Below are 17,876 nucleotides of genomic sequence, written 5' to 3' on the forward strand. Positions count from 1 at the left end.
TTTAAATAGTAAATAAATAATTATATTCACCAGCTAGAGTATTGCAGTGTGTTTTATAGCTGCAGATTCCATTTCAAACCGTTTTACGTCAGCTTCATTAAAGAATTGATGAATATTGAGAGCTCAAACTACTAAAACAGACAATATTCAATAAGTATTTTAATAAATATCTTAACAAATATAATGTGTGTATATTTTTACTTGTGTACACATGTATTATCACAATATATTGTCTACATATTTAAGAATGGTATTTATTAGATTAGATTACCTTATTGTCGTTTGCTGTACGTACTGGACTTTTGCTTTACAATTAGATTACTCGAAATTGATGAATATCGAAAAGCCACACTTATATACGCGTATTATCGAACACACGAAATTCAATCGATGCACTTCACTTACTCGAAAATCATACACGGATTCACGTGAGGAATTTGTTACACTGCGATACACGATAAATGCAAATACGAGATAAAATACATTTTGTGCTGTAATGCACTTAAAACGAACAAAACGACGACTGTTTTGGTGGTCGCTCCATAGATTGTCCGGTACGACAAACATAGTACAGCTACATTTTACTGATTTTATTCCGAACCGAATTTTTAGTATGTACATTCAATGAAGTAGTACGTGTACATCGCGTCTGTACTCACTGCAACTGTATCGGTTACAATCCACAGTGCATTGGACTAACGAAATACCATAAATCGCGAGCGCGTACATGGTAAATAATACATTCCGACAATCGCCCGTCATTTTAATCGACAGAAATCCGCACTTGTTACGCAATCGTTCAACGGGCAAAATCACAAATCATTCGTACTTTCCGTTCAAAATCAAGAAGAAATTACATTCAAATATATACAAATACAATTAAAACAATATTACGGCACGTTACTTTAATCGGCACTCCCGGCAAAAATACAGATTTTAGCACTTTTAACAGATAAAATACGCGGTTATAATCGCGAACATTCACACATTTCGAAACGACACAGCAAAACTAGAAACTGCTAGAACTATTATGGCGGTTGGAGGGAGTTCGCGTCACTTATGGTAAATCTCGATACCAGACGCGCCATCCAGGCAGCCTGGTATGTAGATGTAGCTCATTGAGTCGCGGCTCACTCAACCGCGTCTGCATTTTGGGCTCGCTGGATGGCGCGCTGGTATCGAGATTTATGATGAATGACGCGTAACCCCCTCCAGCCGCCATAATAGTTTCTAGCAGTTTCTAGTTTTGCTGTGTTGTTTCGGAGTGTGTGAACGCTTCGCAATTAATCGCGTATTTTATCCGTTAAAAGTGTACAATAAGTCTGAATTTTTATCGGAAATGCCGATTAAAGTAACGGGCGATTGCGGGAGTGTATTTATTGCTGATGTTGGCGATTAACGACATTTAGTCGATCGCCGTACCGTGGGAAATGAAAACGGCGCGAACAAATCCGGTGAGTACGGAATTTCGATGAAAATGATCGTTCAAAAGAATCGAGACGCTATTGCCAAACAATGTACTACTTTATAAGAATGAGGTATCTTGAATATTCAGTTTCTCGGAATCGGGCAGAACATGAGAGTTGTTATGTTTTCGGTGACAACCTTGGCGCGACTGCTAATGTAGTTGTGTAGTTTGTCTCGCTCGCTCGAAGAATGTGTTTACTACGCGTGTGTTTACTAGACGCGCCGTGCGTATCAGGTTACTATTATATGCGCGAACGCGACCGCGGCAGAAAGTGCCTCTTTTATTCTTTTAGATCTCATTTCGTTTACGTTCGTGTAGCGTGGTGTAACGAGTGCGCGACGTGAATCCGTGTGACTTTCGCGTAAGTGAAGTGCGCGGCTTGTGTTTCGTTCAGTGCGGATTTCCGGAATTCATCGATTTTTCGATGGAGCTGATAAAGTGGGATCCGAGGTGGAATCTACAGCGGCGAAGCAGACTACAATACCCTAGCTGGTGAGTATAATTATTCATCATTCAAGTATGTGATTGCACATATACACACGTTACAATTTGTATTCGTAGAATATTTGTTAAGATGTTTGAAAATATTTATATTAGAATATTTATTAGAATCTTCAAATAATTATTTACTCAATTCATCGAATGTACTTATGTTCTAATCAAAAGTATTGAAATAATATGTAATAATCAAGATGCATAAAATGTGTGATAATTTATAATAACTAAAATGTGTATTAATTTTTCCAGGTACAGCTGAGAAGGCGTACTTAGCTAGGGTACAACGACTGGTGAGTAAATTAATTCATTATACTTGCATAATTATACAAAATGCTGATATCATTCGCTATCTGTGCTTCATGGTGCCGATGAGCCGCAGTGGAATAAATTGCAATATCCTTGCTAATGAGTAAAATTATTTGTTTATTTTTTAAATATGCACATAACTGTGCTGATATATACATATATATACACAATTACAATTGGAAACTTTATACTTTTATTTTATTTCAATTTTTTTCTTGTGCTACCTTGCCACTACTTTACAATTGTCTTGACTCGCATGATCACGTTAGAATATGAAAGAAAGTAAAAAAGCAAAAAATTATTGACGCAATATTATTGATCTATAAAAGACCATAAAAGTTATCTGTCTTTTATCTTTTTTCTTCTATTTTTATTATTTATCTTTATTATTATTGTTATTATACTATTGTTATCTTTGTTCTTCTATCTATTTCTATTATTTTAAAGCCATTACATTTTTTCTATATTTTATTCGCTTGCTTTAACACTGTAACATAATTAGAAAAATGTGAAAGAGTAGGAAAAAACGCAAAAAGTGAAAAGAAAGGGAAAATCAAAAGAAAAAATATGAAAGTTTGATTCTTATCATCGATATAATCTTATCATCGATTATCGTAAACTTTGGCACTTGCAGTAGCTACTAGAGAAATGTAAACGGTTATCTCGTTGTAAATTCTGGCATGACATTCGCAGCGGCGTTTAAGGGAAATAAAAGCTGCATGGAGCAAAATGGGAAGCAGAAGGTTTCAGTTTTATTGACATGACTATAAGATCTCTTTTGCTATTTTCTCCTAGACAGAACGTATATAACCATTTTCGAGCTCTGATCAGAACTTCTTTTCTGCGATTTATTTGTATTTACACAAGGTGTGCTCTCAGAAAAATTGCGGTATTGAAAAAATAGATATTAAATTAAATACAGGAAACTTTTATTGATTCTTTTATAAACGCAATATTTATATTTTGATAATGTATATGATAGTTTTCATAGTTTTTTAAAATTAAATTACAGTAATAATTTATATATATTTTATTAAAAAACTTTAAATTTTAAAAGAGTATAATGGAGATATATTTCTAAATATTTGTAATAATGAAAGAACCAATATATCTGAGAGATTCGTTCACATTTAAAACTGATTTAAATAGAGTTTGTCACTCGATCTGTTGCGCCACTCACTTTATGCGGTCATTTTACGCGGTGGACATGTAAAAAAAAATGTATAGGTGCTATTCACCCGGGAATCGATATTTCGCTACGCGCCGCGAAGGAAATTCTACGAAATAAAAGTGCTCTCCTCTCACGCACATGTAATTTTAATCCGTGCAATATCTCGGTGACTTTTTTTTCGCCACTTGGTGATGATCGGGTCGATAAACCAACCACCGTTTTATCGGGTCACGCTCGTCAGATTCCCGAACCTGTAATAACAGGCTGCGTGCAGAAGTCCGATATTTGCTAATAAACAGCCACTCTGAAAGTGTTTCCAATATCTGGCCGATTATTGCTCATAAAGTGTACATCCTGCCGAATGTACTTGGACGATGCGATGTCTTTGAGCAACAATGGTGCATTGTAACACGACATAAAGCAATGAAATACCGATACACGATGGTTTTCTTGCGAATTTTATTGCGTACACCTTTATGCCTTGTTTTTATACGTCTCAGAGATTGTAATTCGAGAGGATTTACGCAAGGGTAATAATTTATTCCACTGTGGGTGACGCGCCCATTGGCATTCCCGCGCGATGCTTCTATTTCCTGCACGATTCGGAAGTGTGCGATTATATTTACATGAAAATCGCATAATCGTAACTTCGCCAATATTGTTAACATTCTACTTCTTGAAGTAGTGATTTATGCATATTATGAGCATAGAAATTGAGAGATTTTGAGTAGATTTCTTATTGGAAAAAATATTTTTTTATCCAAGAAGCATTTTTGATAACAATTTTATTAAATTTATATGAAAATTATCTTCTGCGAGTTAGTTTTTTTGAAGTAAGAATTTTCAAATTTAAGTTATAAAAAATTTGAACTTTAGATTTGTTTGCGATAGGTGTACAGGTTTTTTTTTTTAAATTGTAAGTTAACTATTAATTTTTATACATATTATAAAAGTATGTATGAAATTTATGTGAATCAAAGTGACAAATATAATTAATTGACCGAAGGTCACGCAGTAAACTCTCACAAAAAGTCCACGACGCATTTTATAGTCTAGTTTCAATTTCGGTTGACTAGTTTGTCAGAAGCTGTCCTGCCATAGATTGAACTCTCCCGTATGCAGCGCGTAGAGTTTGTCCCCGTAAACTCGATGCGTAATTGGATCTCCTCGCAGCGAGCATACAGCGAGTAATACATATGATGCGATTACATTGCGAGTTCTAATCACTTTTACCGCCGTAGCAATCTTGCTGCATCGTGTCGCGCGTGCTGCTTGACCGCGCGGGAAAAGCCGCGCGAAAACACTCGAAAATAGTTACCGCGATGTAATTAATGACATTTGCCAAAAGTAATGTATCAACATACGCAAAGTGCAATAACGTAATAGCAGCAGTAATATGTCGGGCATAATAATTTTAGAGTAAACTCACCTGCTAATTACTGCACTGTTGAGATAGCGCGAGCTTTTAGTAATACAAATCATTTCGGTACTGTTAAAAAGATTGTTAGGTTGGCTCAACAATGGCATATTAATTTGTATAATTGTTACGAAAATATACAAGTAATTCGACGTATACTATTATATGATTTGTTACATTAAATTAGGAATAATTCAGAAGAAATATTCTGCGTGGTTTCTTTTATAAAAATTTGACATTTAAAAGTTAAATTTTATGATTTCGATATTTTCTTAATACGTCACAGTATGCAAAATATAATGAAAAACAGATTTTTGTTTGTATGCTTAATCCGGCGAGATTTTAACAGACAAAACTCTTGAATGAGAATACAGATTCTACAGGCCGCTACGCTCGTTGAAATGCGTGAAAATACACGCGTTAACACGTTAACAACCGGAACCTGAAATCCGAAGCGTTAAGCTGTCGGACATAAAACGGTTGGTGGCTTCCGTTTAGCGCTTTTCCGCTCGGCGCGGCCGCGCATTACAGCCGCAACACTTTTAATTGCAAACTTAAAAGGCTCCTCGCGGATAAAGAGGTTGCTCAAGCAAGAGGTAAACTCGTTCCGCCACTTTTGCAAAGAATTAGCCGCGGGCAGAAGCGCTCGCGCGCGCAGATACAAAGTGCGCGAAACTTTATTAATGTTAAATTTGGTTTTATGATGCCCGGCCGATGCAACTTAAATTCGCTTCCATCTCAAGTGCGCGCGCGGACCGCCGGCTGCTGCGGAGGTCTCTTCGACAAAAGGCGAGGAGAGATTGTGTAAAGTGGCTCGTTTACGTCCCGGAGCTGAGCAGAATAGAACGCGAAGGCGCTCCGGCCCGGATTCGTAAACGGTTATTATTACTGTGAATCGCCGCAATAAAGATCGACGATAAGTGGAACGCTTATCGATGGGGATTTATCCGCGCGATATTTTCTATGAGAGCGGTTTTAACGTTGAAGAATGGATAATCTTCCTCTCCAGAGTAGATAACGATTTCCCCCGACGACGTTGATAGACCTCCTTTTGCCGGACGCAACAAGGTAAATGCGATTCCGATACTCGCGGTGATGTTTCCCGCGCGCACGCGAGATCCCCTCCCGTCTCTCTGACAACCCCGTGCCTTATCAACTATTCACAACTCCGCCTTATCGCTCAACGGATACAACTGCACATCGCGATTCCGCCGCGCGGGTCACTTTGTACTCACGCGTTTCCGAACTTGCCTGGAATTCGCGTTACAGATAGTATAGAAACAGAGAGCAACTGCGAATTTTGCGCGTTGAAAGCGCCTCGGGTCTCGCCGAGGTATCAGGTGTTGTTGTTTCCATTGTGGGGCGCGTCGGAACTTTTGCGAATTAAGTGACGTACCGCGTCCCGCGAGATTAATCGCGCTTTCGATTTAAACCAAACGCTGACATATTAATTTAAGATTAATCGATCAATAGATTTACATTTTTCGTGGCACATCTCTATCCATTATATACTCATATATTTATTACTGCATAAACGCATACTGAATCGTTGCATATGAAATAGTGAATATATTATATCGCTATTGGACGATACGTCTTTGCACAACACAGAAATTGTTAATATTTATTAACAATTTTCAGGAAATTTCCGAGAAAGTAAAATATTGTAATTAAGAAATTCAGTGGTTTTTATATTTCTTAGAATAAAGTTTTTGTTATCTTATTTAAAGATGTAAATTTGAAAGAATTGATTTAAATTTTAAAATTATAAAATAATGTTATATGAATTTCTTAGTTTCTTGCATTTTTTTAGAAATTTATCAAAATTTTAAAAATTACAAGCATTTTGATATCTTGAACTTTAATGTGGGATATAATATTTGATTATTAAAAGACATTTATTTTATTAGGGCGTTTCCATAAAAGTAAAACTCGCGAAATGTGATGCTTTGCATTCGATGATAATATAAAAGTGAATAATTGAATGTTTATTTGTTCAATAATCATAAGATGCATATAATTCTGAATTCCCTTTGAGACGCACTTTGCTGCAATATTCGACAGTGCAAAGCGGATGGGCATTTAATAATGCCTCCAAGCGTAGTACAGTGGGTCACAGTGCGGCTGGAAATGTAACGTCGATCGATGAGTTTCATCGAATCATTTTGCAGCGCAATATCCGCTATTGGCACGATCTAATTTGCTCGCTCCAATGAATCGTGGTCACTGACCAAATCATTTGTTTCATAAATTTCCGCCGTTCGCACGCGCGAGATATCACTTCATTTATTCATTTGCCATAAACATAATTTCGTCATTCTATATTTTCGAAAAAATTAAAATATATATCTCTTTGATATAATTCTAATTAAAATGTATACGATCTGTGGCAGTAATCTTTTAAATTATTAAAGATCATCAATTATTAATATAATTAGAAGTTTTTGCTCGATTTTTTATTTACTCTTTGATTCTCTGTCTCTAAAAAATGTGCAGCAAGTAAAATTTTATATCACAAATATTTTGAATCAAGATACAAAGGTATTTTAAATATAGGATAATAATTGTCTACATAATTCATCTCTATTGTTTAACTTTTCAACAATTTAACTTTTAAAGTTTTATTCGATTTTGGGATCGATAATACACACACATTAAATTGAAGTTGAGAAATTTAAGTATAGTAGTAATTAATTTATTAATTAAAAATTTGAGGTAAAATTTTGTCTCGTACAATTGACATGTTAAAACTGCCAAACATAATTCTTATTTTACGTATAGATAACATTGTAATTAATTAGATACGTGCTGTTCAAACTATCCAAATAAATGAAGAAGATGAATAAAGTGATTACTCGTACAGTAAAAAGTTAAAGAAGCCCTGCGCTACCGCGCATTTCTCAACTTCAATTGAATATGTAGTTTCTAAATAATAAATCAGAGAAGATACATTTCTTGTGTTTTTTCAAATGTTCTATTAGCATAAAAAATGCAAATTAAAGTATTAAATGATCATTTAACAAGGTGATCAATCCTTGTCAGTATGAAGAACCGGTTTCATATCGGTCTCGCGGACATTAGTACTTTAAAAATTGGAGGCTCATTTAAATTACTTAAATAGAACTAAATTATCTAAAATAGAATTAAACATCACAAAATGAAATAGCGCGTGACGGGAATAATTAAGTTTTTTGATACTGGGATGAGAACATAAATAAATCAACGGAAAATTAATGAGATATATAAAAGATATTTTACTTTTATCGCATTATTTTTTAAGAGTCTTATCTTTTAATTAATTTAGAATCGATACTTTTTCAATAAAAATGTCGAGATAAATTATCATTAATAGCAACTGAGTATTCAATATCGTATAAATTATACTGTAAAATTCATTTAAAATTATCTGAAGACTGTAATATTTCCATTACCTATTTTCTTGCCTAAAGTCTAGCTCGCCAGAAATCCTCTTTCAGAAACGGTCCGACACTTTTTATGAGAAAGAAAACAGCTTCAAATTGATAAAGAATCTGCTCTTAAAAAATAATGCTGTAGAAGTGAATCACGGGTACACTGATATTCTGATGACGTTGCGATAATCGAGATTCTTGACGGTAAATTGGGATCGTTTTAAGCCGTGTAATCGTATCGCAATATACAGGGTTGATGATATATTAACACGAAAATCTCCGCCCTCTTTAATAAACGGATTGATGCACCGTGAATTTGCGGATACTAATTTTTACCAAAGCACATGATCCACGCAGCGAAAATCTCATTTAACAAATAGGGCTGAAAGCGTTGAATAGTTAGTAATTTGATTTGTATGCTCTGCACTATTTACGTAATCTGGCTGATCTCGTTTGCAAATTGAAACATCACTTTGTGACTCGTTAATAATAGTATTCGTTAGTATTTAATGCACATTAATCGAGATTTATAACAAAGTAAATAATTTCCACTTCTTAAATTTGATTAATTTTTTTTTAAAGTAACATAATAACAAAAAGCACTAAAATCTGAAAGTAATATTACGAATAAATTTAAACGAATAAAAACATACTTGCAACAAATTTAGTTATTTAACTCGAGCGAAGATTCATATATCTGATATTTACAATATGGATTTGTTATTTGAATAGAACAATTATCAGTAATAATTGAAATGAATGGCAATAACAAAGTTTGTAGACACAAAAAAACGGCTCAAAACGATAAAAAATGATCAATCTTTTCCAATACTTTTCTAACACGTTAACGACAATTTATAACTATCAACCTCAATCCAGGATTCGCGAAAAAAGGGACAGGTATTGGCATAGATAGCCGATTGATTTACCATTGTAGATTGATCGCTGATTCATCTAGCATTGTTTGTTGATCGTAACCGGAAACCACGAACTGTCACGAACCAATATGGATTCGAAAAGTGTCGACGAGGTCCATCGGCAGCGGTGTACAGACGATAATCGATAAACGATAATCGATGCTCACCGCTGCCGGTAACACGGTAATCGATATCCGCGAGTAATAATCTATCACGAGTATGAACGTACCGGGTTTTAATGGAGAAATTTTGAGGGCGCCGCTTGAGAAAATCGACGAGAGCGATAAAGCCGTGAGCTTCGCCGACAACAAAGAAACCGTTCGGTCGATTATGGCGAGCCATTACGGTCGATTTTATTTATTTTTTGACGTTTGTTACTACGGCCGGACCGAGCAAATTGAGTCGTGGGGATAAATTTTTAGATTTATGATAAACGCGCCATTAGATTCGAGGCTTGCCTCTTTATCGTCGAAATTAATATTCATCGTTTTCCACACCGGCATTTCATTTTCAGTAATGAACCTGACGGCTCATTAGTTAAAGAAACTCGCAGGTAGCCATCCCAGGAATTTCCTTCGCAGACCGAACCGACTAACCGGCCATTCGTACGATGACGCATGAATGCACGCGGCAAACGTCAAACGGAATCTCGAGTAATAAGGGCGCGTCGTCGCTGAATAAGCGTAATAATGAGATAGACACGCGTGAATTGATGAGACTTTACATAATTATTCTCGATATCACGGATAATGAAAACATCACTTTTACGATTTGTGGCGTTTGTATTTCGGCGGTTTCGAGACCTTACTCGATACATATATAACGTTGTCTTTGTGTATCTAAAACCGCGTTTAATAATATCATTTATTAACAGCTGTTACTCATAATGACTCGATCGTTTATCAATTAGCTAATTAACATCCGCGACTATGCATATATCCCGGGACCCTTCGATTTTCATGACAGGCTGACGTCACATATATGCGATAATATCTCGCAATTAATTTTCTTTGCGCATAATTAAAATTATACTATATATAAAATAAAACTTTTTAAACGAAGGTTTTTATTGATACAACAATTTTTTGAAGAATGTTTTTTTAACAAAGAAATTCAAATAGTATGTGAAACCAGATTCAAATAAAATAAGAATTTGGTATAAACTTTGGAATTATATTTTTAAAATATTTTTAATTGCGAATATTAAATATTTTATCATATTTTCGCAAATTAATCTTCTAATATTATTAAACGATAATTCGCGACTATTTCACACCAGACATTACTCCGTTTCTCTTCGAGACAGAACACATTTCTTCTTATCAGGTAGGTTTTCTATCAAACCTCTTTTCTCGCTCTTAAAGCAGCGATAAAGAATGACCTAGCCGCCACTTTACGTTCCATCGAGAAAGAAAATCGCGTGTCCGCTTGACAAAGCGACTGCGGCGTGTTCGATCGCGAAATTGCAACACTATCATTTGTCCACGCGTTGATTGTAGATTGACTAAAATCGCCAGAAGAGGAAACGGAAAAAGGGAGCGGAAAAGCCGTAATTATAACGATCCAGTGCTGTTCTGGCGTAAGAGGGAGTTCTCTCAGTTGGAAAAAGATAAAAAGTGTGAGTGAGAGAGAGGGAAAGCGAATGCGGCCGAAATTACATCGACCGCGCAACAGCAACGGCGCTACAAAATATCCACACTGTTTGATCTGTTCCCCCATTTACCCAAATGGCGTGAAATTCAACAAAGCTGCCTGAGTGGCATCGGCTACTAGGCATCGAATATCCCATGTTCGTGCCTACCCCGCATTCTCCTCATTCTCCCTGCTCGACCTGTTTCCCCTCGAGCGCCCTTTTAAAGCGCCACCAAATTCCATTTGGGTACCAGCTGATTAAATGCTTCTGCGGGAGATGTAAATTTCTGCCCGCAGGTAAAATGCGGCATGATCGGATATATGCCCCCTCTTCCCTCTCCCCTCTCCCCCTCGCTTATGCGCTCACAAAATTGTGGGTACGTGTTAGGTCTCAAGAAATTCATGTAATCAGATCTGCCTCCGGAAGTTTGCACAGTTAAAAAATATATGTTTTTTATAACTGTCACATGGATTTTAATTTTTACAATGGTTTTTAAGTTATAAAAAAGTGAAAATTAAATTTTTAAAATCACTTAGAGCACACTATTTATTAAAAATTATATTATCGGTAAATTAAAATTTTTTAATTAAATGAAATAATGGTTACTATTATATACACACAATTTAAATTTATACATTTATTCATTGAGATAGAAATTTTTATATATTATAAATTGCAAATAAATTTATAAAAATTGTCAATTTGTGAAAAAGTAGAAGATATAGATTGTTTAATTAAAGACTGAGGAATACGAAATCTAAAGAATTCGAAGAGATTATTGAAAATATCAAAAAATGTTAATTGTCTAGATTTCTTTTAAGATACCAGTTCTCGCGTCTAATACTTAAAAATCTCAAGCTGTAAAAATCCTATTCGGCACCCCTAACTTTCGCGATATCTATCTACTACTAGCTAATTCTCTGACGCGTTGATCAATTATCTCATGAAAATCAAAGAATCTCCGCTGCTACATTAAGCTGGAAGGTACAACGCGATAAAAGATTCTTGGAGGAATCTCACGGTTTTGTTCAAAGACATACGACAGTGTCCCATTGACAATTAACGATAATCACCAATCGTAGCCGACGTGGATCTTCTTAAATGGTGTGCTATTCCATGGGTTAACGAGGAAAAGAGAGATAGAGTGAGTGTACGGGTAAGAGAAAGTTAGAGAGAGAGAGAGGGAGAAAGGATGACTTTATAGTAGTGAGGTGGTTTGTGGTAGTGTATTTATTGTCGGGAGGTTCCGTGGTAACGGGGGGGATTCCCTCCTCCCGTCGAGGGCAGAGGATTTGCCCTCGAGCAGTAGCGCAGCAGTGTAGCACCAATACCTGCGTTAGCCGGTAGGAATAGATGGTAGGTGATGATTACGGGTTTGAGAGAAGCGTATAACGACGCGCCGGCATCGACACGCGTGTAGTTATAAAATATATACCGGACGACCTCTGTTATTTGTGACGAGCACGCTGGAAAGAAGAGAAGGAAAGAATGCGAGAGTTAGTGGAAAGCGTCTGGCACCGCAGCACATTTCTCTGACATTCTGCAGTGTTATTTGAATAAATGCGCACAAATGTATCATATTGTGCGGGAGTCTGCGCGGAAAGTGCATGATAAGTTATATTTGGAAAAAATTATATTTTAATTATTGAAAGTATGAGAAAAAGAAATTTAAATATTTAAACATTCTAATATTTGAAAGATAATTTGTCTTTATAAATTCTAAAATATGAATAGTATAAATTTGGAATTGTATTTATTTTTTTTTGAATAATTTTTATAAAAAAAATAATTTTAAAGATAATATGATGTTAATGCTTCTGCGCACTTTTGTCTATGTTATTCCCACGTTTTCGGTACAAGAATGTATCGTAAACTCGTTTAACGAATATTCGATCAAACTGTTCCTGATTCGAGTCTGTGGGATCCAAAAGCTGCCGGCCATTATCCTTCGTAACGAGTTTAACGCAAAGCCGACAAAATTTACGCTCTATCGATTTTAGTTCAAGAACTATGACAAGTTATAACTGAAACATTCGGTAGTTGGTATCCGGCGCCACTTGACGCAAGTTTCACGATCGCCATAGCCATCCATTTTATGCCTACGACATCAATTAGCCGCGATGGAATTGATTTGAGTTTCTAGTCGTAACTATCGTTAATTTAGATCTCTTCATCTCTTTATCATCTTAATGGTTTTAAGCTATCTTCCGAACTATTTTTTTTCTCTCCTGTAACTTTCTTGCACATAATTCAGAATAAATATTTTAAACAATCTTACTTAGGAACTTAGGAAGTATATGCCTTTTCTTTGAGATGTCTTTGATTATTTAAACAGATTTTATTTAATTTGCCGATTTATAAAAAAATAGCGTATTTCAAATTTGCATCAAGTACAATATTCAAATGATATAGTTTGAGACACCTTGTATATTTTATATTATTTGCATATCTATTCTCTTATAATGACATTAAAATAAAATTAATGGAATTGACTTACTGGCATGATGCGCAGTAGCGGAATTGTTTACAAGTTGATCTGTAACATATAAAGTAAATCCAAATTATAGAAAGGTTTAAAATAATTATTTGACTAATAATTATTACATAATAAACTTTTACTCATCTTTATGCACAAATAACTATAAAAGAATTATATATTTATAGTTAATAACTATAAATAATGAAAATTGCAAATCTTTTACTGAATGTTTCAAAATTTCTACGTGTAATATTTTACGTGCAATATTTTGCAAATGACAGATAACAAATAAATGATTACTTACCTTAATGTAAGTCAAGTAAGGTAAGTCAATGCATTTGTTTTATTTCAATGTCATTAAGAGAATAGATTTGTAAAATAATGTAAAATAATGTTAAACTGGTTCGATTTTTTACTTCTTAAATAAATTTTTTACGACACATTACGACACAACAATCTAATATAGACTATAGAGAATTGCTGTGATACATTCTCCGCGAGATATATGGTAGTTATTTGTCATGATAATATCGTGATGGTAGCGACAAGTGTGTATCTATGTATCATACAAATTGAATGAAGGCACTCCTTCGTGGGCGAAAGGAAATCTCGCCGGACTAAACGAGGTCGAACGGTTCAGGTTTCGTGTTATCTTATCAATGTCATAAGATAGCCGTGAACAGATTTAAGAGAATTCTAATTAGCATATTACCACCTGTCCCTCTGTGAATACTCCGCTGCATTGCAGCTAAGGAAAATTTATTAACGCCATACACTCTCGTCTGGTTTAACGAAGCGCATTCGCGCGAGCATATTGCCACGAAGAATGCCATTAATTATGCGTATTCTCCGACTTCTGCAAGTTTTGTTGTGGAATCCCGCAAAGAAAACAACTACATATTTTAAAGACGTTGCTCGTTTATCGTAAACGAATCTTCTTGTATTTTTTACGACCTCTTAATTAATTCAATCCGAGGATAATGAATGATTTTTCTCATTATGTGAATAAAAAGAGTGGCTTGGAAAGACCTGAGTCACGTTTGTCTTATCTTTTTCTTTTATTATTATTATGAAAGTTACTTTTTAAAACTCCTTACTCTTAGTATTACGTAAATTTAATAATGGCATTTTCCTTAGACCTCTTATGGCAACTCAGCGTGCATTATGTTATATAATTTAATATATGTAATATGTAGTTTAAGGCACATGACATACTTATGTGTGCCACTGCATATACCACTCATACTTGCCGCGTGGTATTAAATTCCACCTGTCAGACAGAAAACGTAGGTACTCGACACTTTCGTCGCGTCGCGGAGGGAACAATAAAAGCTGAATGATCACTTCGTCGCAGATACGCTCGTTTGTCTGTTGACAAATATTCGTGACGACGAATCATAAAGTGACGGAAAAAAAAGAGCAGCGATCCGGCGCTCGGGGAGTGCGCTCGATGCGATAGAATTTTGATTAAGCGACCCCGGCATGCCGGCACCGCGATGCATCCCGCGCGAAGTCTCTTGATTATTAAACAAGCACTCTGCATATAGAGCCCGGGTTCAAGCACGTCCTCCACGATAAGCGAAAGTAAGCATTCTGGAATAATTCTTCCTACAGGGTCGAGAAGCGATCCTTTCATCTCGAGGACCTATTTCAAATAGACACGCTTCAATTGGAATTATAACCGAGAATAGTAATTTAGATAATAATATATTACGAGTTGTTTCTCAAGCAGTTTCACATTTTTTTATTTTTACGAAACAGTTGAAGTTCATGCATTTCAAGGCTTTCGTCGAAAATTTTGTCTCTATCAGGTAGCACGTGTTAGATCGAATTTTTAAAGAAATCTTTTGGATTTTTGCATTTTTGAATAGCGTTATTCAGTACGCGTTCTACGACCGCGGTTGTAGAATTCATGAATAATTTATTTAATAATTATTCTATTATTCTGCCATTCTCGTGCTCGTGCCATTTGGAATATCTCTCGATCTATCAACCATTTTATTAACTTGGACTTTCGCCGGATTTTAAAGTTTGTCTTTAAAGTTCACTCTAACGTCTGTTAATGCGTATTTCAAGACTTGGAAAGATCGTAGAGTCAAAGACAACCCGTCTTTCCAACTTGGAGGAATTCTGGCTCACTAGAGACAGAGAGAAAGCATAGTAACCTCCCTTAGATACTTCTCGTTATACAAGATTCGATTCTTCATACGAAGACTGTTTAAAGGTGACTGCTCTCAAAGGCACCGATCGAGCTACGGAATTACGAAAAGACCCGAAGGAAGACAGCCGTCGGTTACTTTCCGGACAGGGAATTCACGAAGGCGAAAAAAACACGGGATGCATACGGTCGAGCCTGGCGGCAGTCGATCTTTCGACCACACAGCAGATCGATCTCTCGATAACGCGGCTCTTAGTAATGTAGCTGTCAATCCGTTTAATTAAGGAATCTGAAGAGTATTGCTCGTAATGCTCGATGGAAATGATAGGGTGATGCCGCCTTGAATTTATAAGAAGACGGAAGATCGCGGATGGACGGACGGATGGGGGAAGGGGGGAGGGGGAAGAAATTATGTCCGATCTTGTCGACCGTTATTACGTTTTGCGAGAGAACTGTACGCTCTCTTTCGGAAAATTTTATTTAATCAATTTTCTTTACGCTCCTTGCGCAATAATCTAGAATTTTATCGCCGAAATATAAAATGCCAATTGCGCGATGTAGATTTTACTGTTATAATTCGGTACGTAAAATGCTTCAATAATATTACAGTTATAATTAATCACGCTTTCATATTGTATTTAAAGCCAATAATGACATTTCGCTTTTAAACTCGCATTTTAGCTCGTACCAGCGATTAAAGCGTGATTTTCAGTTTTGTTGTAACTGAATGAATATATGTAAAGAACACGATCACAATATTTACATCTTTTCATTGTGCGATACGCTCGCAGTTCGCTGTCGTTTCTCCGCAAATGAAGAAACGCGGTTGATGACTTCATTGAAGAAACTTGAGCGCCAATGGCGACTCGAGAGATCGAGGAAGATCCCTGGTCCCGCAGATCGGGTTAAATCCGGTTAAGATCCACGTCAGTTTGGCACGACGTGTAACGCCTCGCGGACGGCACACGAATACTTCTCTTTTCCTCTCTCCGTCGTTAAACAGTTTCGTGAAAATCGTCGGTGCAAATATCGTACAACGGGTCGCCGGCTCGAAATTGAGATTTCGCTTTGGCGACGTGGGTTTCCTTCGGCTTTGGATAGTTGGAAATACGAGGGCAACTGTTATTGGAAGGTCTTTCTTCATCTCGCTCTGTCGCTCTTCTTTCGGCTTCTCCTGCCAACTGTGTCTCTTTCTCCTCGTCGCCGTTTCTGAACATTCTTCTTCCCCTCTATCGCTTCCACCTCAGCTCTTCGTCCACGAGCTGCTTCGCACCGCTTCTCTGCGCTTCGTGAGTGTATCTCTCACTCGTCCGGAATACCTCGCTCAGTTGGATATTGTGCGGAGAATTTTGTTTAGATAACCGATTTAGTTGCACTGATCTTTACGATATCATATCTAACGATCTTTCCTGCATTCTTTTCCATATCTTTCAGCGTATTCTGTCTTTTATTCCAGGATATTTTAGCATTTTCTGTGAGATTCCGTATATATTACGATATTATCAATCATAATCAGAAGTTTTTCCAGTACCTTTTCTTGTACTTATGTGTAGTCTGTGTGGAATTATATTGCATTTTTATATGCTGTCAACAGTTCTGTTCTAATTTGTTATCAAACTGACAATCTGTTATTCTGTTTTGTTTCTTTTTGACGTATTAAGTTACTCTTATTATTCCGATTCTGACGTTCTTTTATTACGTATACTAATTGATACCGTATGATATACTTTAGCTTATTAGTCTGATCTTTTTTAATGCGTACGAGACATGTGAATTATTTGTTCGTTACATATTTATGACTTTCGATTTTTTGTTTATTCCTGTTCAAATTTGCAACATCGTATTTTCCAATTTTATACTTAAAAATTTTGGAATTGTAACATCTGTCTATCGTACTACGTTTTTTATCTTTCATTTTTATCTTTCTTGCAATATGCACGTTTAAATATATATATTTTATTGCAAGCGTAGAGAATATAAGAAAATGTATTAAAATCAAAGATCAGTTATCGTAGCATTATAAAATTTTAGTTTTTTAGTTTCAACACTTTAAAATAATAATATAGAGTTCCTAACATTCTATGACATTTAGATATCTCTCTCTCTTCGAGCAGCTTAGATCCCTGGATTAAGATTTAGATTCCTGCACCTTGTTTTGGCCTTTCTCTTTCAAGGTTAAGTGCGTATCGCACGCTGCAAAATTATATAGAATTCGCGATGCGCCAACGGCGAGTAGTTCGGCGAGATTGGCTTTATTTTTTCGTACACGGCTCGTTAACTTAACACGTTCGTCCATTCAAATGTTCCTTTTTTTTAAAACGTCCTGTATTACATTCCGTACAAGTCAGGTAGTGAGAAAAAAATATTGCGGTTGTAACACGATGAAAATTATCGTACATTATCGCGTTGCGTTGGAATC

General features: G+C 35.9%; 1 protein-coding gene across 5 annotated transcripts in view; it reads left to right on the forward strand.

Annotated features, from left to right (window-relative positions):
- The first annotated feature begins 1,075 nt into the window (after positions 1-1,075).
- LOC105680016 (neural cell adhesion molecule 2-like) overlaps positions 1,076-17,876 on the forward strand; it is a 252,842-nt gene continuing 236,041 nt past the window's right edge. For 3 of the 5 annotated variants that reach the window (XR_001101931.2, XM_012380414.2, XM_012380418.2), the window contains exons 1-2: positions 1,077-1,960; positions 2,216-2,256. The gene's annotated coding sequence lies outside the window, so the exon portion shown is untranslated. Of the gene's footprint in view, positions 1,961-2,215; positions 2,257-17,876 lie in introns of all 5 variants that reach the window. The other 2 variants (XM_012380417.2, XM_012380420.2) reach the window with 2 other exon arrangements.

Source organism: Linepithema humile, chromosome 2 (assembly GCF_040581485.1).
Source record: "Linepithema humile isolate Giens D197 chromosome 2, Lhum_UNIL_v1.0, whole genome shotgun sequence".
Classification (NCBI taxonomy): Eukaryota; Metazoa; Arthropoda; class Insecta; order Hymenoptera; family Formicidae; genus Linepithema; species Linepithema humile.